Below are 23,929 nucleotides of genomic sequence, written 5' to 3'. Positions count from 1 at the left end.
TTTTGAAGTACCTTGCAATGTAATATGAGATATTCGGTACATTTCACTGGGCTGAATTGCACAATGTACAGGTATGGTCGCTCCAAGGAATATTAATTTGTGCACCAAGTCTTTCCATTGTAGGAAACACGTTCAATGTCAATAGCAAATATATGAATGGTTGGACAAGGAAATTCATGCAGTTAATAATTTGATGGTACTGAAGATTTTCTTCTCGACCTGTTCAGTTGTCCCGCAGTACATACCTTTTGCACAGATTGCATCCCTAGGATTATCTGTATTGGCACTGAGTTCATTAGTTTGTTTGTGCATCAGCTTTTAATGTTCCTTCAACTGTTCCCAGAACATCTCAAAGGGTCAATATTTGTAGAATCCGTGGCAGGGTCGGTCTTTGCATTAGGCAGTCCAGGAAGGTTTCTGGGAGAGCCGGCATTTAAGGGTGCTATTTGACAGGACAGGAGAGTGGGTACCCCCACTGGCCTTGTGATTCGTAAGACTGTTCTGCAGGCATGCTGTGCTGGGTTACACCGAGCCAGCCAGGGTATGAGGGAGAAGGATGGGCTTAGACAAGGTGCTGAGCTACGTAGTAAACCCACTGGAGCTCACGTTGCTCCAAGGAGTAATTTGGAAGCAGGGAGCCATTACGTGTTAACTTAGACATAGCTGGCTCCCCGCCGGCAAATTTTCATCATTTGCATGTTGGAGTGAATAAGTGCAGGGTAAAAGGTGGCGTACACGTGAGTGTGTAGTTGTCTCTACAAGGTTTGGAAAGGATACTGCCCCTCAGTGCTAAACTTTAATCTTACAGGCAGGAGGAGAGGATACAAAGTTGTAGAGGAAGTCCCAAGCAGGGGCGCACTCCAACCGTCCATTTTGAAGTGTAAAGAACGTTCACGCCAAAATATGCGACGTACGATGAGCAAATAAACCAACAGAGAGCCGCAGTGGGGCTCTGTTCGGTACCAATCATACCGACAGCACCTATTGAAATACCGACACCAAAGAAAACATCGACAGTAAAGTATCCACTGAGGAAACCATATCAACAAATAAAACGGAATGAAGATCGTCTGAGTGCAGTCCCTAAAGAGGCCAAGAAAGTCCTAAAAGAAGATGAATGGTGACGTCACAAGAACTCAGACTGACTCTCAGATAAAGAAAATGACAACATGTGAATGATGAAAAGAGACGAAACACCATGGATAAGCGACATCCCGAGTTGAAGTTAAAAGGACGATGTCAAGTATAAGAAGCTTATGCCATAAGAGCGACGAAGATATGCAACCAGTTTACACGTGAACATATTCTTGGAAATGCAAGAAAGCTGAAGAAATTGTGCGGCTTGCTATGCTAAGTAGAAAATTAGTTTGCGGCAAGCGCCTCATATATATATCTACCTCAAAAAGAGAACTTTATACGACATATATGTCCACTTTGCAAAAGGGCAGAACCAACCGCAAGTTACTAGAAGCCCCAGGAGAGAAGGCGCTCAAACACGGGAATCGAAAGCCAAAGGCAGAAACGAAACTCAGATGCATGAGACCCATGCAAAGAAACCAAGGTCATCTTAGCTGACACAGGCTAACACAATTTATGACGCAAAGAGCAGAGTATCCGGTTCAAAGGAGTCAAGATAAGCAGCAGAAGGCATTTGGTGGACAGAAAGCTAAAATCAAATACACAAATTGCATGGAGGCGGAGATGATTTCATGGTGCCTAAAACACGTGACCTGCCAAGCAAGAAGAGTTGGGGCCTTCACACCTATGAGCAGCCTTGAGCCATGTACAGATATCTGAGTTCTCCCAGACAGAGAGGCAGCATCAAGGCCTACAAATTAGAAACTAATTGACACATGGCCAGTGGGTCAGTGATGGATGGTGGTACTGGTTGGTGGGAGGCTAGTGGAGCTGACGGGCATCCTGCACCTTGCTGACCATTCTGCATGCTGCTAAGCGAAGTGGAAAAATACAAGGTGACGTGGTATCAACCCAACCACAGTGTACCAAGTAATCTAGGATCCTATAGTCTGTAGAACCAATGAGACATCGTACTTTTAGTGACGTCCACAGTAATCATTCTGAAGGAAGGGCTTAGACGCCCCACCTGACACTAGATATGCAATCATTTAACTCCGTTGCCATATACAGATATAGTATCTATAATAAAGTTACCTTCCTATAACTAATGCATGCAACATTTTAGCGTTTCACATCAGCGATGATGAGTTTTTAGTATAAAGAATGTGATTTTTGTGAAATTCATCGGAGAAGGAAGATCGAGCAACCCCTGAGGAAGATCGAGCAACCCCTGATATTCATAACTCCCAGTTTTTTGTACTTGTTATTAAACGGACTCCCTTTCCCAAACCATTGAGTTGTCATTATTGATTTGATGCTTGAGTATTAATCTGCATCCCCATCCATCTCACGGGTGCTGCTATTCCATTTTAAAGTGCTTTTTGGGAAATACCCAGTCTTATGGGCTGGCTGGGGTCCCTCCTGCACAAAGTAATAGATCAGGTTTTGACAAACTCAAATAGACACAAATCATACATTTTGAAGGAGTTTGGAGATAAGATACTAATAGAATATTTGTAATGAGCAAAGCTTGGCAGCGGGCATGGCATTGTGGTTGGGGTCATGCAGAATGTCCCAGCACAGATTACATTCAAGCTCCTTGTCACCCTGAACTGCAGGGCTCTCTGGGAACAGTATACAGTATTACTTCTAAGATAATGACCTCCAGACTACAGAAAGGTTGCACTGATAAGGCAAGATATCTTTTCTGGCTCTGAACCATGCACTTCAAACAGCCTCCTGTGGCAATATAGGGAGGAGGGAAGGCCTCCCTGAGGGCTGACCCATGCACCATGTCCCCGGGCAGTGGCCAGAATGAGGGGATTTGCATTGAATTCTTTAAAAGTTCAGTGATGAATCGTGAGACTGAAAGCTGGCAAGGTGGCTCAGCAGGTCAAGTGGTTTGCTGAGATCTGTGCGTAACCTGCAATGCGCTGCAGCCGTTGTAATCCTTGAGGACATGAAAAAGCAGATTAATTCTGTGTGGAGAAGTTAAATGGGCTGGTTTTTCGTTCCATGGTTGCACCAATATTTCATATATACTTTAAAGTTGATTTATCATGTGACATGGTAGTTTGCAAGGCCACTAAAACGTTTATATCTTCTCACTACAGAGCAGGCAAGAGTGGAGAGCACACACAAGAAGTGTCCAGTCCCATCTTAGGCCACAGCAGCTCTACAGTCCTCCTTCAGAAGTTGATACAGTGAGTGCCATGAAAACTAGGGGACTACTAACCCCTGTTATTAGAGTGCTGAAGGAATGAGAAAGAACTCTTCATGTGATCTGAATATATATGTATGCTGGAAAAGCTTATGAATCAGCTTTACTTAACATGTCCAAATATAATGTGTATCACACAGTGAAATATCACTGTTTGCAGAGCAGCAATGGTGCCTTTCGATTACATTCTAGGCTTCACCTGATCCGTGGTGTCGGAAGGGCGATCAAACATGGTACTGAGATATAGCGAGGACTTGGAACACGCGCCGTTCATGGATGGGATATCTCTCATGGTTAAACTGCTCCACAGGATGGGGTTCTGGAATAGTAAACCACAGCTGAATCACCCAGTGAAAGTCCATGTCTGGGAGTTGGGGGGGGGGGGGCTTTCAAATAATGACAGAACAGAGCACATTGCCTGTGGAAAGCTAGTCCTACACATGCAAAGGTTTGATCTCTAGCACCCAGAAAGGTTCAGCATGATGCAGGATAACCGAAAACATGTATCTGCTGGAGTATTCATTGGGTTCCAGGACCCACATTGAACGCAGAACCCTTCTAAGCCTCTGGACCTAAACCCAATTGAAATGGTGTTGTGCACTTCAAGAGACACGCGAAGCAAGTTCGTAAACCCCTTACAAAGGCTAAGCTAGTCAATGGTATCAACACATTTTGGTTTGAAGTACTTTCACAAGACATTTGCTGTAGGACAACTGCCCCAGTTAAAACGCTAGTCCCAGTGTTCATGAAAAGGAATGGGGCAGCAGTGAATATGTGATGTGTGTATTCTTATAGTAGTTCTGTTAAAATGGTGGCTTGCAACATTGAAAAAATAAAGCAAGTATGTGATTGGGTTTGAGCAGACTGTATGCCATACTCACTTTGAAACGATTTTGGGGGAGCGGATGCTGTGGGCTGCAGCGGGGGGGGGGGGGGGTTCATTGGGGCCATGGCTAGGCTTTTGGTCATTTTTCATGACCATCATAATGACAAGGAATGTAGGAATCGTGGTGCAGGGGAGAGATTGCTCTCCAAGATGAAGGAGCTGAGATTCACCAAAATAGAAGCCTGTGTGGAAAAATGCAGACAGAGAGCGAGTCTCAGTAAAAAGCCACACATTGTTTCTATGGAGGTGCAGGTGATGCTTCAGTCTGCCCATTTCATTGAAATGATCTTGGCACATGGGTCGGCCCTGCAGGTGCCCAGCTCTGCTGTGGCATATGTCCTTGCGGCAGAGAAAACAAACATGCAGCATTTTAATGTCACTGACTCCCGTAAATGGGATTAAACCCCCACCTCAAACTCTTCTTTGGCCCTTATTGTAGAAAAGGAACAGTAAATGTAATAGCTATTACTGTACTTTATTAGAGAAAAAAAGGGACACACGCACAGCAGAGACGTTAACACAGGGGAAGCCGTAGGTTTATCATTCAAAAGCTGTAGTGTTGATGAGATAAAACCTCAAGGGGGGAAGGAGGAGTCGAGGTGTAATAAGGAAGGTGCTGCTCTCCAAGTTTCAACAGTTGAGTTTATCCTAAGATAGGTCGATGTGGAAAAATAAAGAGAGAGTAGCAGTCTCACTGCAAAGGCTCTGAGCAGTTATTCACCTGTAAACAAGTGAGGCAGGGAGGTCGAGTGGAGTTGGAAGTGAGCTGCCAGCTTTTGGAAGAGGATTCACTGAGAAGGGCAGCCTATAAGGGAGCCAGAGGGTGAGTCACCACTTACCGCTATTCATCCCCGAATTTTGGGTGCTGCCCATACAATTCAGTATATACAGCAACGCTGAGAATAGAATACACTTAGCACAGTCTTTAGAAATCTAAGCACTCCATTTACGACAGGCAGCACAACAAATGAGGCCTCAGCCAGTTCTCTTTGACTTCCAAATCCGTGGCCAGTTCAGGAGTTCTGTCTTTTGCATGCACTCACCATAATGCAGCCCGCCTTTGCATGTCTGTCTGAAGAAAGAGTCCCACCAACATCTGTGTGCTATAACTTGATGTGCAGCCACAAAAGCAACAATAATAGTGTCAACACTTGCAGGGGTAATCAAACTGTGATTGCCTGACCATAACCGATTGAGAGGTTATCATAAAAGCACCCTATATCGGAGACTTCCGGTGCGACAGGATGACGAGCATTTGAATGCTTGTGTTCTTTTAAGTGAGTCTATGGCATATGCTTCAACAGCGCAGGTGTTAAATGTACTGCATACTGAAAGTATTCACTGCGGTCCGTCCCTGCTTCCATCCTTCTACAGTGGTTTGCTAGTGTGGTGTGCCCCAAAAAAACATTAGATTTCTATAGAAATACACATAGTGAATACTTTACACACACAGGACTGGTACATTGACTGACAAAAGCAGGGGATACATAAATGCATTGAATAATACATAACACTGAATACAAATGAAACACAGTACCCCAAATAGTCCACAGTGTGCATTGACAAAATAACACTGGCAGAGGTGATTGAAACCTGATTGAAGGGTTCACTCAGTTGATAAGGGGTTTCAGCAGGATCGGAAATCGATTGCGGGTCCATCAGGAAGGTACTCAACCTCTGGTGCACCAATGTTACAGGGGTCTCTCCTTATGTCTCTTTTTGTACCTGTGTGTCACTGTGTGCCTGTGCCTGACTCTCTGTGCAATATCTGTCTCTGTGTCTTTCTGAATCTCCCTGTCCGTCTGCACTTCTCTGTGTGCCTTTCGCTCTCTGTGTTCCATGCTGTTTAGAGTAATTTCGGAACAGTTGAGGGAGATTGCGAGAAGCACAACAACATTGCGAATAGATGTGCAACGACATTGACAGCAGCAATGCGGCACACTTTTACCGATTGAGAGCAACATAGATCTACTTCTATATAGCCCGACCGGAGTCCCCAAAAAGTAAAACAACTTTGTAAATATAAGCGCGTTGGCAACAACAACAGCTGAAAGGGGTCCCTCGTGCTATGGAAACAAGGCAATAACCATACACGAAAAGATGCGCCAGACACGAGGTTCAAATTCCCAATGCTAGGGTTTATTGCAAGCAAAAAATAGTATCAATTGGCCAATTCTGATCTCACGCCCCGCAACGTGAGTTTCCTAGACCTCGAGGGACGCAAGAGAGCGAATTACGTACATCAGTTACATATATACAAAATGCATATCATACAATCAGCAAAGTCATGTTCAACACCCCTCTTCATTAAGTTCCCTTGAACTCGGGATGACGATGGACATATCCGACGAGTATGACGATTATGACATTTTTAATGTCTATTCTAGTAACAATGTGCAATTGGAAAGTGCGGAGGCATCTTTTAGTTGTTCAACAGAACACAGTGGTTCTGTTCTTGGATGCAAGCTGCACACGGGGGAAGAGCCACATTCCAAGCTTTGCTATCTATGAGGTACTATTCGTGTCCTGGGAGCCGACACGTTCTAAAGGGTTTTGCGAAGGGGGGCCGTAAGAAGAGCATAATTCAAGCCTTTAGCTGTTTTAATTCTAACACATTCTACCATCGTACGAGACTGGCTGACAGCTGTGAAGTGATTAAATGCCCCGCAGCTCTCTCCCAAGGCTACAGAGAGGGAGCGTGGGCATTCCTCTCTGGGCTACTCATGAGGAGTTTCAACAAGCTCTTCAGTCCCGCGACCTTGTCCTTTCGTATTCAGACAACAATGTTAACAGTTGAGCAGAGTAAGCAAAATCCACAAGAATTGCAAGCTGCAAAGCAGTTTTCAGACAGAAAGCAATGAGCAATGGTTAACAAGCAAAATGGCGATTCTTGCTACATTTAAAATTGCCGCTCCTTGGTCAAGTATAGCAGTTTATATTTCTATAATTCGGTGCATAAGACGGTTGGCCCACGGCCATCAAGTTACGTCTATCATTCAAATGAAGGGTATTCATTTGTCCAGATTGACAAACCCTCGTTTTGGCCGTATGCCAAACGTCTTATTTATTCATTGTATCCTCCTCCAATGAGAATAAGTCTGGGGTATCTATATCTGAATCATCTTCATCATTAATGTCTATCGCCATGAATTGTTTTACTGTTTTTGTTTCCTCAGTGTCTCTGTTATTTCGGCCATGCGTTTGTTTTCCTCTCGATACCATGTGCATACATCCCTTAGTACATCCATCAGTTATTTCAGTGCAGACTATTGGTAAGCATTGTATGCAACAGCAGCATGTTATGAATATCCCAAGTACCATCATTAGTATCGAAATTAACTTCCATCCCCAAGACCGCAATAATCCCCAAAACCAGGATCCTATCCACCAACCCCCTTCTTCAGTAGAGAGAGAGTGTGGAACTTATGACATGTAATTTCCGGATCGCTTTAAATATCGTAGGGGAGTAGTCATCTATATACACACAGCATGCAGTTTTTACGAGTTTGCAAACTCCCCCACGATCAACTAATATTATATCGAGAGCCATCCTGTTTTGAAGTGCCATTAGTCTTATTCCTTTTTCTTCTAATGTCATATTCAATAAAATATCCGTTGTGGAATCTATTGTTTTTTGTAATATTCCAGACAGTTTTCTTATATTGTAAGAAGTTTCTATTTGGGACAAGAACAGTATAAATGATTTGGCTATATCCATTGCTATCATTCCATCCTCGCTACTCCTTTGAGTTATACCTTTTGTTCGTTTGGCTACTTCTGCTGTCTCCAAGAGGAACACTCCTGGAAACAGTAGACCTAGGTAGCATGTACCTCCCCAGTTTCTAGGTAACCATGGATATGCTTTTTCTCCACATATAAAGTAAACAGGGTCTCCTACGTACAGGGGTTCTATTTCGTGTTTTAAAACCACTCTGTTCAGGAAGTTGCTAAACGTTCCTACTTTATAGGAACCCCTTTTCTGTAGACATAGGGGAGCAGTTTTGGGGCTGTGATCCACTGTATAGGCAGGGGGCACAGCATCTTTGTTCCATTCATCCCTCATTCGAAATGTCATTACTGATGTTTTTTCTGCTGGCAGGGTTGGTCTATTTTGCCTATGTAATCTATCTAGTCTTGTTATCTTTCGTGTATTCTTTCTCATGGGTTCTAGTGCAAACACGCGAGCTTTTTGGAATATGGAACATCCCACAGGTGTCATAATTACTTCCTCAAATTCATTCATATTGGTCTCATCTAGCTGACCCGTATTACTCTTGTTCCATTTCCCAAAGAACATTGCACTTAATGTTACCTCACATGAATAAATCAATGGCAACGGTTGTACATACCAGCCTATCCCTTTCCCACCGTGCTGTGGTAAATGGGCGCAAACCCAGCAATCTTTTTTCTTTAAAACCGCATGGGTCATGTTCATGATGAACAACAATGTATTGTTGCTGTATCCTTCTCTATGTCTCTCTTCCATTGGGGGCAAAGTACCAGTGATTACATGAACCAGGCTTTCAGTAGCTGCTTTTGGCAAAAGTGTTTCTAATGGGTGTACGTACTCCAGGAACCATAGTGTAATAGCTGTTATTGTTGGTACTATCATACTTGAGAAACACAGGACCAATGTCCAAATCAGTACCTTATTCCTTTTACCATACTTTTTCCCTAAACTTACAGTCTCTAAATCTATTATCTTTTCAGAAGGGGTGCAGGAGGAAGCTGAAACCGGTCTTGACTTGTTCTTCATCGTCCATCTTCTTGCTGGCAAAGTTCGTTGCGAATGTCTCTCGTTCTTGATGCCAGAAAAGTTCAACGAAAAAAAATGTCAATGTTCAATTCTGCCAGCCTTTTCACAGCCTAGATCATTTATCCACTCCGAGCAAGATTAGTTGTTCTTTCTCCCACTGCTCGGACGATTTCCGAACAGTTCTTTATTGATAGAGTACTATGTGCATCCAGCTTGTCCCGCTCTGGCTTAGGACACATGTACTCCATCAGCCTTAGTACTTATGTGCGTCCAGCTTGTCCTGCTCTGGCTCCTGACACATGTACTTTTATAAGCGCACTGAGGAGCCGTGAGTCTTGAATTGCCCGATTTGCACAATTCTCACACTTCTCTCCTCTACGCCCCTGGCTCCTACTCCGTCCGTGAGTGGAACCAAAGGCAAAAAGAAAAGCACCAAATATCTGTGGATCACTTTGCCTGTCAAGGCCGCAAATTATACCGATTCACTCCTGGTATTGTATGATCCGTGAATAGTGCCGTTGCATTTCCAGTATTAGGCTCAGAGTCAGTCTGTGGCACAATGATGGGTAGCGATGAGCGCTGTGGCAATAATGTAGTTTCTTTCTTTGGCTTTGGTGCATTTGCAGGAACTGGTGGGCGCCAAAGGGGTACACGCGTTGTTTCTGCTCGTGTTTGCCATGCAGGGTTTATGTTGCTCGGCCGTGATGTTGTTTCTGTTGCGCACCGTTGGGGCACTTTTCGCCCTTTCCCCTTACTGGCAGCCTCCTCAGGCTCTGTTTCGAGTTTCACTTCTCGCTTGCGCTTTGTTTCAACTTTCCCTTCTCACTCAGGCTGATGCTGTGGCACTGGACTGGCAACAGTTTCTTTCGTTTCCGAGACCGTTTCCTTTTTCTGGTCGTCGGAAGTTGTCAGCAGTCCTGGGAATCTTTTGGCATGTGTCGCGTGGATCCATGCCTTCCGTCCGTCTACTCGGATGGCCGTCTGTGTTGCCAAAAGTACTTGATAGGGGCCGCGCCACCTGGGTGCTAATGCTGTCTTTCGTTCGAAATTTTTAATCAAGACCCAGCTCACAGGCTCCAGCGAGTGTCCCGGTCTGGTATATCGCACTGGTAACGCCTCCTGCACCTGCTGATGAATCAAACGTAACTTTTGTATTAAAAGCCCACAATAAGTGCTTAACATAGGATGCTCGACCTCACACAATCTTTTGGGCTGCGGTGCGCACCACACATTTGCTGGTCTCCCCATTATAATCTCATAGTGGGAGAGCCCAGTCTTAGCCTGCACAGACGTGCGCATACACAACAGCGCTAGGGGTAATGCATCCACCCAACTCAACTTGCTCCCAGCGCAGATTTTTGCTATCTTTGACTTCAAGATTCCGTTATGTCTCTCCACAAGCCCGGCAGAACTGGGATGCCTGGAACTGTGGAATCTTTTCTCTATCTGCAGAACTGCACAGATCTGTAGCACTACTGCGCCCACAAAGTCGGGGCCGTTGTCTGACCACAGGACACGGGGCAACCCAAACCGGGAGAAATATTCTTTTAACATTACTTTTACTGTGGACATGGCAGTACAGTCTTTCAAAGGATATGCCTCCACCCACTTGCTGAATACACAAACTACCACTAACACATATTTGTAGTTCTGGCACCTTTCCATTTCTATGAAATCAAAATGGACCACCTCAAATGGCATAGAGGGTGGGCCGAAACTACCTGCTGGAGTCACGGTTCCCTTCCCTACATTGTGTTGCAAGCAGGTAATACAATTCTGCACTAGTCTTTCTGCATTCTTTTTTATGTGCTCATTCTTCCAAACTGTGGATAAATGCTGTACCATCTTCTTCGCGCAAATGTGGGTAGGGGTATGCGCCATTATAACCATTGCAGTCACGTAACAATTTGGCAACATCCAGTTCTTTGTTTCCTTGTCCACCCAACATCCTTCCAAATCTAACTCAGCAGAGCCCTCAGCCCACCCCTGAATCTCTTCGGTCGTGGCCTCAGCCTGCATTTCTTTGACTGTGGCAACTCCATTCTCTATCATACAAGGTACTTCCTCAGTCTGCACTGTCATCATTTTATTCCCCAAATCTGTGGCTGTTTGCTTCGCAATCCTGTCTGCAAATGCGTTTCCCTCTCCCACTCTACATGTTACTTTCTTATGCGCCTCGCACTTCACTATAGCTAGGCGCTTTGGAAACGTGAGTGCAGACAACAATCGCACAATCAAAGGGCCATGCTGAATCCTGGCCCCATGTGATGTTAAGAAACCCCTCTCAGCCCAAAGTCGGCCAAAGTTGTGAACCACGCCAAAGGCGTACTGGCTGTCAGTATAAATATTCACGTTCAAATTCTCAGGGAGTTCACAGGCTTGGGTCAGTGCTATTATTTCTGCGGCTTGCGCAGAATTGTAGGGGATTCTTCTGCTTTCTACAACACTCTTTAGAGTAGTAATTGCATATGCGGCCGTTGATGTGCCATCAGGTAATTTAAAACAAGAGCCATCACAAAATAACTCCCCATCTGGCTCCTTCTGTGGGATATCGCTCAAATCAATCCTTCCCTTTGTTTCTTCTTCAGTGATCATTAAACAATCATGGGGTGGTGATTCGTTGTCACCAATTTCTGCTATGGGCAGTGGCATTAATTCTGCAGGATTCAATGTACTACACCTCATAATTTGGATGTGGGGTGCAAACAAGATGAGCTCATATCTTGTCAGTCTAGCTGAGGTGAGGTGTTGTGTCTGCGTCCTATTTAATAGAACGTCTATAGCATGTAGCACCATCAAAATTAAAAAGTGCCCCAATACCATTCCTTCCGTTTGGTTCACTGACGCAGCAGCCGCTGCGACAGATCACAAACATCGTGGTAGTGCGTGCGCTACAGGGTCCAATGCGCAAGAAAAATAGCCGCACAGCCTATTTCTTCCACCTTGTTCCTGTGTCAAAACCGCCAATGCACATCCTTCACTCTCACTCACAAATAGTCTGAAGATCTTTTTATAGTTAGGAGTGCCTAAAACTGGCACAGCACACAATGCAGCTTTCAATAGCTCAAACGCTTTCTGACATTCCTCATCCCACTGTAAAGGCATCTCTGCATCCTTTTTTGTCAACTTTATCATCGGCTTCACAATCAACGCAAAATTACTGATCCACTGCCGACAATAAGAGGCCATGCCTATTACAGCTCTCACTCCTTTTTGAGTTTTTGGAATAGGCATACTAGAAATACTCTCTATGCGTTCTGGTGTTAATCTTCTCCCTTCTTTCGAAAGTAGGTAACCCAAATAAGACACCTCCTTCTGATTATACTGGAATTTCTTCAAACTTGCCTTGTGACCATGGGTCGCTAGGTATGTCAATAGTAATATAGTACTTTCTTTGCAGATCTCTTTTGTGTCAGCTAGTAACAAGTCATCTATGTACTGCAAGAGTACGTAACCTTCAGGTAATTCCAGCATGTCTAGCTGCTCTTTTAGCGCTCTGCTGTAAATACTCGGGCTTTCTGTGTATCCTTGTGGAATGCGTGTGATCGACCTCCTAGAGTGAACGCGAACAGATATCTACTGCTTTTAACCACTGGAATGCTAAAGAATGCGTTCTTCAAATCAACTACACTAAAGTATTCTGCAGTGGCTGGTATCATTGTCAGTATTGTTGTGACATCTGGGACCAAAAGGGAATTGTCGGTCTACCACTCTGTTTAATGCGCGCAGACCAATTATGAAACAATAGGGTACCTCATTGCCTCCTTTCTTGTAAACTGGAAGAATCGGGCTGTTGCACGTGCTACCTGCAATTTCCTCAGCCACCCCCAATCTCACCAGGTCAGTAAAAATGCTTTTCAATCCCTTCTCACCTTCAACAGAAATTTTATACTGGGGAATTCGTGGTAGTGTGACACCTTCTTTCAAAGTTATTTTTGCTGGCTCTATTTTCAAGCATCCTACTTCGTTATCATGCATTGCCCACAGACAGGTTGGTACTCTACTTAGCTCTTCTGGCAACTCTTTTGACATAAATTCCGTCACCGGTGCATCGTGAGGCCACATCGTGAGGAACACCCCGTCTGCCGTACAATGTATGACTGCCCCCAATTTTCTCAACAAATTTAATCCTAGCAAGTTCTCTCCACAATTTTCTGTCAAAAGAAATGGACACTGTTCCGTAAATGGTCCTATTGTAATTGGGACAGCTTCGGACATGGGGTTAATTACTGGTGTACCTGCGAACCCTAAAGAAACATTCTTCTGCCCCGACAGTGGTATCTCTGGAACCAAGTGGTGGTCTATCGAGCACTTCTGTGCCCCTGTATCTACAAGGAAACGGTGCTCCTTATTCCCGACTCTCATTTCTACGTAGGGTCCTCTCTGATTCACGGGAATAGACACTGGTTCCGACCCCTGCCGTGGGCTGTCCTATCGCGAAAATAACACATCGTCCGATGTGTAGTCACCGCTACTGCTATAATACGTGTTTGGTTGTGTATCAAAAATATTCCCATTTCTCCCTCGATGTCCTCCACTCTGATCATTTCTCTGTTGGCCCTGCCCGCCCTGATTTTGGTTCGAAACACTTTGGTTCAATGCCTGGTTCTGTTGCGCTTGGTTTTGACCATAGGATTGGGTTTGAGTCCCTCCATTGGTATATCCCTGCTGCTGCTGCATGTTATTTCTGCTTGGGCCGTTTGACCCCTGATGTCCTCTATGAGGCCTTCTCAGACCAAACCCACCTCTATTCTGTAGGTGCAGGCATTGCGCTCGCCAGTGTCCCTCCTCCTTACAATACGCACATTGATTTAATCCCAATGACACCCCATGCATATTATTCAAATTTCCCCTGCCTTGTGCGTTTCCTCTACCTCTATTGTATCCAATGCCCTGCTGAAGTAACACCCCCACTATCGTTTGCATCGCTTCTTTTCTCATCTCCAATGGGTACCCATTACATATTTCACTTACTTCCTTTACTGACGTTCTTTTGTTCGACATCCATCGCATTGTTTCCCCTACCCATACCTGCAATCTTTGTTTATCACCTATTTGTCCCGGTACCGGCAAATGCTTTGTACCACCTGGAAAAGCTCTCGGCCATGATTTTTTCATATTCAACCTTGACGCCTCCTTCCTACCTTTCTTAATAAACTCTTTACTATACTCAGGTGTAGCAAACATCTCAGCATATCTGTCTTCCATTTCATTTTTTACTTCAATGAGTTTGTGCACATGTTTTCTCACATCCTCATCTCTTTGCTCACTGCGTGCTAACTTATTCAAATCTAACAATCGCTGTGGCAGTAAATTCCCGAGTATCTTTTTCCATTCTCCCACCAAAATTTCCCCCATGCATTCCAAAACTACCTGTCTCTCGTCGCTTCTTCGTTACCCATACAATGAGGCCAATGCTGCCGTCTCATCATTTCCTTCTATGTACATTTCTGCCTCTTGCCGTAATTCAATCTTTCTTTCTTTGCTGATCGCGCTTCGAGTTACCCGTCCAAATCCTGTCCCTTCAGCCCCGCCTCTCGCCTCCCTGGTCTCAATTTCGACTCCGGGACGGGCGGATGGTGCTGAATCTGTCTCTGGAGCGGGAGGTGCGGATGAGACAAGTGACACAGGTGGCATCTGTGAAGGGCCTTCCTGGATGCTGGGAAATTGTGTGTCCACAGTCTGCACTTGTGGGAGTGCTCGCGCTGTGGGCGGGGCTTGGGTTAACGCTTGCGTGAGGGGAAGTGCTTGGGCTACGGGAGGGGGTAAGAGAGCTACTGGTTGGGCCTGCACAGTCACTGCTGGCGTGTTTGGTTTCGATTCTGGTTTTGGGCCTCGACCCATGTTAGTTAACAAATGTTCCATTAATTCGTCTGCTATGTGTAGTTCCCGCTGCGGGTATATTCTGTCTATATTCATCTGGTCACGTCTCCCTTCCCGTCTTAGACCTGCCACCCACTCCTCCTCTTGCTTCTCTTCTGCTACCTCAAGCTTTGTTTTGTGCCTACGCGCATGCTTCTCTCTACTCCTAAGTCGGAGCATTGCTTCCCTCCTCCAATCTTTGACAGTCTCAAAAGCCGCAGGTCGTGCTTTCTTTCTAATTAGCACCCTTTCTAGGTTATCTATCCTCCCAATCTCAAAACTACCATTAATCGGCCACTGATGGTCGGGTTGCTTTCTAGTTTGCCTATGCCAAATTTCACAAAATATTATCGCACCCATACCATATTTTGCATACATATCATAAGCCGGCGTTCCCCCAGGCGGTGCACTTTGACCATACTCCAAGGACTGTCTACCGCAGCTGAAAAGCCCCGCTAAAGTGGACAGTACTCCAGGCATGTTTCTTTAACCTTCCCCTTTGGTTAGCCATTTTTACCTGGACGTTTGAGTTTGCAAAATCAACACTCTACCAAAAACCAGGTTTCTCTTTGAATCAGGGAATGACTCACCTGATAAAACAAGTCACCTGTTCTAACGCAACCTCTCCCAACGTCGTGTCTGCGCTCCTCTGGCTTCTGCCTCGTCTCGGGACCCTCGCCTCCTTTGCCCTCTGGCCCGGTACGTCGATCAGGGATCAGATGTGTGCAGATCTGCGGAAGGAATCTCTCCTCACTTCTACAGGGCGCCCCGTACACTTCTTGATCCCGGCTCGACCGTCCTGTCCTCGCCGTTCTTCCGCCTTTACTCCGTTACAACGTATACGATGGGGCAAGTGGGGGAGGGTCCCTGTTCGGGCGCCATCTTGAAAGGGGCCCCTAGGGGTCCCTCGTGCTATGGAAACAAGGCAATAACCATACAAGAAAAGATGCGCCAGACACGAGGTTCAAATTCCCAATGCTAGGGTTTATTGCAAGCAATAAATAGTATCAATTGGCCAATTCCGATCTCACGCCCCGCGACGTGAGTTTCCTAGACCTCGAGGGACGCAAGAGAGCGAATTACGTACATCAGTTACATATATACAAAATGCATATCATACAATCAGCAAAGTCATGTTCAATACCCCTCTTCGTTAAGTTCCTTTGAACTCGGGATGACGATGGACATATCCGACGAGTATGACGATTATGACATTTTTGATGTCTATTCTAGTAACAATGTGCAATTAGAAAGTGCGGAGGCATCTTTTAGTTGTTGAACAGAACACGGTGGTTCTGTTCTTGGAAGCAAGCTGCACACGGGGGAAGAGCCACATTCCAAGCTTTGCTATCTATGAGGTACTATTTGTGTCCTGGGAACCGACACGTTCTAAAGGGTTTTGTGAAGGGGGGCCGTAAGAAGAGCATAATTCAAGCCTTTAGCTGTTTTTATTCTAACACATTCTACCATTGTACGAGACTGGCTGGCAGCTGTGAAGTGATTAAATGCCCCGCAGCTCTCTCCCAAGGCTACAGAGAGGGAGCGTGGGCATTCCTCTCTGGGCTACTCATGAGGAGTTTCAACAAGCTCGTCAGTCCCGCGACCTTGTCCTTTCGTATTCAGACAACAATGTTAACAGTTGAGCAGAGTAAGCAGAATCCACAAGAATTGCAAGCTGCAAAGCAGTTTTCAGACAGAAAGCAATGAGCAATGGTTAACAAGCAAAATAGCGATTCTTGCTACATTTAAAATGGCTGCTCGTTGGTGAAGTATAGCAGTTTATATTTCTATAATTCGGTGCATAAGACGGTTGGCCCACGGCCATCAAGTTACGTCTATCATTCAAATGAAGGGTATTCATTTTTCCAGATTGACACAGTGACGCGGTAGACCTCAATTGATGGTCATCACTTTTGGAGACAGCGCCCAAAATACAGAGACACAGTGTATTTGGCACTTTTTCTTCCTGTGGAACCCCACAGTGGTTTACACAGCCTGTTCCTCACCAACCCATCAAATATTGCCACCTGGAAGGACTGTCACCTACGAACTGTTTTCCTCAAAGCAGCCACTTCAACTCAAATTAGTCATTTTCACCACTTTCCATCTACTCGTCCTGATGAGGCTGGTCCACAAATCATCTTGAGGACCCTCGGTGAAAGCTGAAACTCGAATCGCCAAAGACACTGGTGTAGAGGAGGTCCCAAGCACAACCCACAGTCCAGCCGCCCATTTTGAAGTACCAGGAACGGTCACGCCGAAATATGTGACGTATGATGAGCAAATAAACCAGCAGAGAGCCGCAGTGGGGCTATGTCCAGTACCTATCAGAAGAACAGCACCTCTTGAAGTACCGCCACCTAAGAAAACCTGGACAGTAAGGTACCCATTGAGAAAACCATATAGACAAATGAAACAGAAAGAAGATTGTCAGAATGCAGTCCCTGAAGAAGCTAAAAAGATACTGAAGGAAGACGAATGGTGACGTCACAAGAACACAGACTGACTCACATATAGAAGATATGACGACCTGTGAATGATGAAAAGAGACCAAACACCATGGATAAGTGACATCCTGAACCTAAAGTGAAATAATCAATGTCAAAGATATCAGAAATAATGCGATGAGCACGGTGAAGATATCCAGTTAGTTTAAACACGTACATATGCATAGAACCGCAAGAAGCAAAGAATCACGGGGCTTGCTTATGCTACGTAGTAAAATAAATTGCGGCAAGCGCCATCTATACATATCTACCTCAAAAGGAGCACTTTATATAAGTATAATTCCAATATGCACAAGAGCAGAATCAACCAAAGGTTACAAAAGGTCTCAAGAGGAGAGCTCAGAAGCAACCCAAACCGAGAATTAAAGACAGGAAGAAACTCAGACGAGGGCAAATCATGCCAAGAAGCCATGGTCTTATCGGCTGAAATAGACCAACAGTGGATACAATTTATGAAAGAAGAACAGAGTTTCCTGTTCAGAAATGTCAAGATAAGCCACAGGAGGCAGATGGCTGGCACAATTAATCCAAATACTCAAATTGCATGAAGAATAAGATGATTTCACAGTGTCGGACTCACGTGACCAGCCAAGCGAGACGGGATGAAACTTTCACACCTACGCATGGCTTAGTGCCATGCACATATATCTTAATTTTTCCAGACGAAGAAGGAGTTTCGAGGCCAACCACAAAGAAATAATTAACATATCACCACTGAGGTGATGATTGATTGTAGCAATAATTGGAGGAAAGCTGGGGGTGCAAACAAACTCCCTGCACCTGGCCGGCTATTCTGCACGCTGCTAGGCAAAGTGGAAAAGTATGAGTGGAGTTGTTGTCAACCCAATCATAGTGGACCAAGTAATCAAGGGTCCTTTAGTGAGTAGAATCAATGAGATGGCGTACTTTTAGTGACGTTTACAGTAGCCATTTTGAAGGAAGGGCTTAGATGCCCCACCTGACAGTGTTTATCCAATCCCCTCACTCCTTTACCATATACAGATATAGCACCTATATTAAAATTACTTTCCTAGAACCAGTAGAATTGCATGCAACATTTTAAGCGTTACACGTCAGTGATGACGAGTTTTTAGTATAAATGATGTGTTTTTTATGAAGTTTGTTGGAGTTGTTGAAGCGAGAAGGAAGATCAAGCGATTGCTGATATTCATGAATTCCCAGTTTTTTGAACTTGTCATTAAATGGACACCCTTTGCCAAACCGTTGAGTTGTCATTATTGATTTGATGCTAGAGTGTTTATCTGCATCCCCATCCATCTCACGGGTGCTGCTGCCTCATCTTAAAATGCTATTGGCCAACTCCCAGCTCTACGGGCCGTTTGGGGTCCTAGTGTACACTTGGTAGCAGAGAGAGGATGGTTTATCGACTATCGATTAGTTAAGACACCCATTGGCCGTCGACATAAGTAACTCTGAGTCCTCGGCAATATCACAAGTCCTTTGCCATCCGGCTAAGTAGACCGAGAAGCTCCCCGTAGATAGTGGTTAGACTAAAGTGTAAAAGCTGCAAGTTGAAGTCTGAAGGAACCTGTGCTTTCTCCCACAAACCCCTTCCCACTTCTACGAGCAGCCGATCGAGCGAAAAGCAGGAGAGGCGGTAATGAAGGCGGTGATCCCGAGTATCCAGAGAGGAAAAACATGCGAACGGTGAGTGAAAAAGACTAAATGCTTTGGCAAAATGTTGCATGCCTTAGAACAAGTAAGGGAAGGTAACGGTGGGAGGCGGCACAAAAATAATGTCAAAGGTAGAGTAGAATGTATATATATATATATATATATATATATATATATATATATATGGGGAAAGAAATAGTGACTCGATGGGGGCAGAGCTAAAGAGAGGATACCGGGAAGGGTACCCGAGCAACAGAGGATACTGGGAAGGATACCCGAGTAGAGAGATACCAGGAGGATACCTGAGCAGAGAGAGTATACGCCCAGATACCTACGCTTTAATTTAGCACTAGAAGAAGCCTGCATTCAAATTCCTGAAAAGATAGGGCGCAGTAGGAGATCTGAATTGATGAAAGAGACGATCTGAAAGGGATGGACTTATATTCCATGTCGGAATAATGATAGGGGCAGGAGATTTGTGTAGCCAGCGGGAGTCCGTCTAGTCTGTCACATCTGTCTCGTGTTTTTTTTTCTTTTTCTCTGATTTCATAAAGTAAGAATTATTTTTGGGGAAACAGCACGAAAATTGTGCGATTGTATAGCTAGGATGTTGTATGATATGAATTGATGATTGTTGTTTGGAAAAGTAAAAAGAATTTTTTGTGGAAAAAAGGTATTGGAGCTTGCGACGATTGGTTCTCGCTCATATTGTTGGTTTTGTTTAAGAAACGTAAAAGCATAACAAGGTGTTATATGAGGAGAAGGTGAACAGATTTAAGTATGGAAGACATTCCACCGTTCATAGACTTGTGCAAACAGTTGCCAAAACATGCACCTAAACTGAAAAAGTACAGTGCAGAATGGGTTGAATAAACCGCCCACAAAATGTTTATGCCATGGCCCCAGGGCAGGATTGTTATCTAAAACGGTCCTGCAACCAAGCCATTCTCCTTGGGGACATCAACCTAGGCCTCCTTGACAGCAAGGACTCAGCAGCCAAATCCCTTGATTCAGCCCTTAAGGCACTAGGCTACAAGAACACCATCTCTGGCCCCACCCACACCCTGGGCAGAACACTTGACTGTATCGCACAGCATAACTGCCCACTCCTCATCACTGGAAACACTCCCACGCCATGGTCTGACCACCATATCATCACATTTAGCATCCCCACCACCAGCTCCTCCATTCTCGCACCCCAACCCCTGCCACCCAGCCTCGCAAGAAGCTCCCGCCAGCTCACTAAGGAAAGGTTACTGCCCTTCCTCCAAGGCCCAGCCTTCAGACCACCCTTCTCCTCAGACCCAGAAACCCTTGCATCAGTCTATGATGTTGCCATCAAAGCAGCCATCAATTCCATAGCCCTACTCAAACCCCGTAAATCCAAACCCACCACCCATTCCAACTCCTGGTTCTCCCCTGACCTTCTCTTCGCACCGAAAAAAAGCTGCCCTTACACAATGGCAAACATCCCACTCTGACAAAGACAAGATGATCTTTAAAGCCTGCTCCAACAAATACAAAAAGGCAATCACCCAAGCAAAGGCCAAAACCTTTAAATCCAGAATCTCTGAAGCCCAATCTAGCACAAAAGACATTTTTGCCATCTTCAGGGAGCTAGAGACTCACACTCCCACCTCCCAGAATTTCACCAAAGACAAAGGGCCTCATCACGACTTGGGCGGTAACCCTTAAAATCGGCGGTAACGCTCTTAGCGCCGATTTTAAGGGTCCGTCGGATCACGACTCCAAATACCGCCGGCGCCATTACAGCCGGCGCAAGGACAGCCGGCTGTACAAGCGCCGGCCATAATACCACCAGGAACCATTAGCGCTAAAACATCAGCAATCACGAGTCCGGCGTAAGCGCTATTAGCGCCAGAAAATACCTCCAGCAAAAAGCTGGAGGTAATAGAACACAGGCCACAGCAATAAGGGCCCAGGTGGAACCAATGCAAATCAGAGGCCTACAAAGGACCCACTCATCCACAACACATCCTCCCCAACACCATTACACCAGCAGGAGCAGGGAGGAGACAGCAATGAGGGCCCAGGTGGAACCAATGCAAATCAGAGGCCTACAAAGGACCCACCCATGCACAACACACCCTCCCCAACACCATGCTGCCATTTGGAGCCGGGAGCCTTGATGTCGACTTCTACCTGCTGCGCCTGGAGCTACAGAGGCCAGTCAACCAGGCCAGGGCTCTGGGAGTGCAGGGGGGAGTGGGGATGAGGAGCAGGAGGAGGAGAGCAGCACTAGCAAGGCGTCCAGCCATCCCCAGGGTCAGGCCAACACCCTGGGCCCTGACTGATGGTCAGTTGGTGACAGAATATCGGCTGGACAGTGCAACCATCACCCAGTTGCTGGACACAATCCAGGGTGACATATGCAGCCGCATAGCCACCAGCACGGCAGTACCTCCCCTAGTGAAGCTCGTGTCTGTGCTTCAATTTCTTGGGACTGGCAGCTACCAACATACCGTTGCCATGATGCATGGAATGGCCCAGTCCACATTCAGTGCCATGCTGGGACAGGTGCTTGATGCACTGTTGAATCATGTGAACAAACACATTGCATTGCAAGCCATACAGGCACAGGTGCACCAGCTTAAGGGTCAATTCTATGCCATTGCCCAAGGCACTTGTACCACCCCAGACACATGAGGCTGCCTACAGAAACCGTAAACAGTACCATTCCCTCAACGTGCAGATGACATGTGGTCCTGACCTCACCTTCAGCCACTGCTGTGCCCGCTACCCAGGATCCACCCACGACTCCATGGTCCTACGCAACAGTACCCTGCCAGCGTACATGGAAAGGCACCGAGGCCAAAACACATGGCTACTGGGTGAGTACAAATGTATACCACAAAGCATGTCAATCCACAACTGATGGTGCCTGTCACAGAATCCATCATTCCCAATAGGCAGCAGCATCACTGCAGCATACACATTCAAGCACCTTGAACCTTGGACATGTCCAACACAGCAGAACACACCCATGCAGGATGTAAGACATGTGGCGGCACAGTGACATATGGAAGCCCTATCACAACAAAGCCTCCTGTGTGAGTAGCACCATGGCTCCCAACACTGACACAGTACAGAAATCCCACCCTGGCAATCCGACAGTAATGAAATTCCAAACCATGAGCTGGCACATCCACGAATGCTCCACACATAAGTAGGTCGAGTAATGACAATGCACATCCCACAAACACTGTCCCCAAAATGGCATCGAAATGCATGGAGAACAGTACAGAATAGTGAAGAGCAGCAAATGCAACTGTAGCCAAATGGATTTGCAATGACACATGAGGCAGCCACTTCTGTCAAGCAGAAGTAGATGGAAGGGCCCCCTTATCTTGCAACAAGTGAATGAGTACTGTTACATACAGAAACATAGGCGTACCAAGTGGAGAGTACCCCATTGATTCAATCGTGCCCGTAGGACAGCACACTCCACAATGTTATAGGCCAAATGACAAATATGGCAAAATCACACTGATGACAGGGCTCTGTACACCCACTGGACTTACCTTGTCCCCATACCGGCTTTCTCTCCCCTGCAGGTGATTCTGGATATCCCCAGTACACGTGGCTCATGACCCCTGTGCGTCACCCACACACGGCGGCGGAGCGGGCATACAACCTTGGCCATGCCCGTACACGGATCTGCGTGGAGAAGGCATTTGGACTGCTGAAGGCACGCTTCCGGTGCCTCGACCGCACGGGAGGGGCAATGATGTATGCACCAGAAAAAGTTGGAAAAATTGGACTGACATGTGCCATGCTGCACAACATCTGTTGTCGCAGAAATGTGCCACTGCCCCCTGATGCTCATGTGCAGCCACCTGAGGATGGTAGTGAGGGCGATGAAGTGCCAGAAGGTGTTGCACATGCACAAAGGGTTGGGCTGAGGGAGGGGAGGTTGGCCAGACAGGGATTGATTGATGGATTCTTTTAGAAATGGGTAATGGGTAAATTGTAAATATGTCACTTCGACATTAAATTGCATTTGTAACAATCACTACTGTCCATGCATTGTGATTTTTGTAACGTGATTTATTTTCCGTCCAATGAACCCCCCTCCCACCAGTAAACACCCAGCACACAATCCCCCCCCCCCAGTGAACACCCAACAATCCCCCCTCCCCCCAGTGAACACCCAGCACACAATCCCCCCTCCCCCAGTGAACACCCAACAATCCCCCCTGCCCCAGTGAACACCCAACAATCCCCCCTCCCCCCAATGAACACCCAACAATCCCCCCTCCCCCCAGTGTACAACCCCCAAATGTGCAGTTGCCTCATCAGGCCAACAACAATGATGCCATGCACCACTAGGATGGGCGCGGGCGCTTCCCTCTCCCAGGCCCCTCCGGTGTGCGTGCCCTCAGGTGGCTCATGGACCGGCGCCTCGGAGATGGGTCTAGTGAACCCTCTGTGGGTGTGGTGGAAGTAGAGGGTACAGAAGCGCTGGCCATCATGTGTTGACGCATTAGGTTATTGGCCTCGCGTTGCTGTTCTGCAAGTGCTGACACTGCCTCTGTGAACTCGTGGACTCGTTGCCCAAAGCCTGTCAGGGCAGCAGTGCATTGTTGTACGACTTGCCGTGTACGCGCATTGTCCCGCGCCACGTATCTGCTCCCATGCCTGATGGAATGACTGACAGCCTTTATGTGCCTGCTTGCACCTTTGCAATGGCTTCAACCCGGGCCTGTTTGGCCTCGATGATGTCCAGTCGGCCCATGACTGCTGCCCCAGTGACAAAGGGCTCCCCTGGTGCGTCACGTGGTGGACCGCAAATTGGGTACTGTCGGAGAGGAGGGGCTGCATGGCGAAAAGCCACCAGCCTGGACTGGGCTGCCTGGCTCAGATTGCTGGTCCTCTGGCCTCCCATAGGACGGTGTGTCCACATCTGGCTGCGGTGTGCTGCAGCGACGCACAGGCACATGGCGAGTCCCTGCCTGCTGTCTGCC

The 23,929-nt window shown here is 46.3% G+C and overlaps 1 long non-coding RNA gene across 1 annotated transcript in view; it reads left to right on the top strand.

Moving 5' to 3' along the window:
- The window catches only part of LOC138467127 (uncharacterized), a 28,327-nt gene extending 5,720 nt beyond the window's left edge, over positions 1 to 22,607 (top strand). Inside the window, exons 2-3 of the long non-coding RNA XR_011268058.1 lie at positions 3,192 to 3,281; positions 22,520 to 22,607. This is a non-coding gene — a long non-coding RNA (uncharacterized lncRNA). The remainder of the gene's footprint in view (positions 1 to 3,191; positions 3,282 to 22,519) is intronic.
- The last annotated feature ends 1,322 nt before the right edge of the window (positions 22,608 to 23,929 follow it).

This window comes from Ambystoma mexicanum, chromosome 4q (assembly GCF_040938575.1).
Source record: "Ambystoma mexicanum isolate Mex_15411 chromosome 4q, UKY_AmexF1_1, whole genome shotgun sequence".
In the NCBI taxonomy this organism is placed as follows: domain Eukaryota; kingdom Metazoa; phylum Chordata; class Amphibia; order Caudata; family Ambystomatidae; genus Ambystoma; species Ambystoma mexicanum.
The sequence above is the reverse complement of the archived record's forward strand: the minus strand, read 5'-3'. Positions and strand labels throughout refer to the sequence as shown.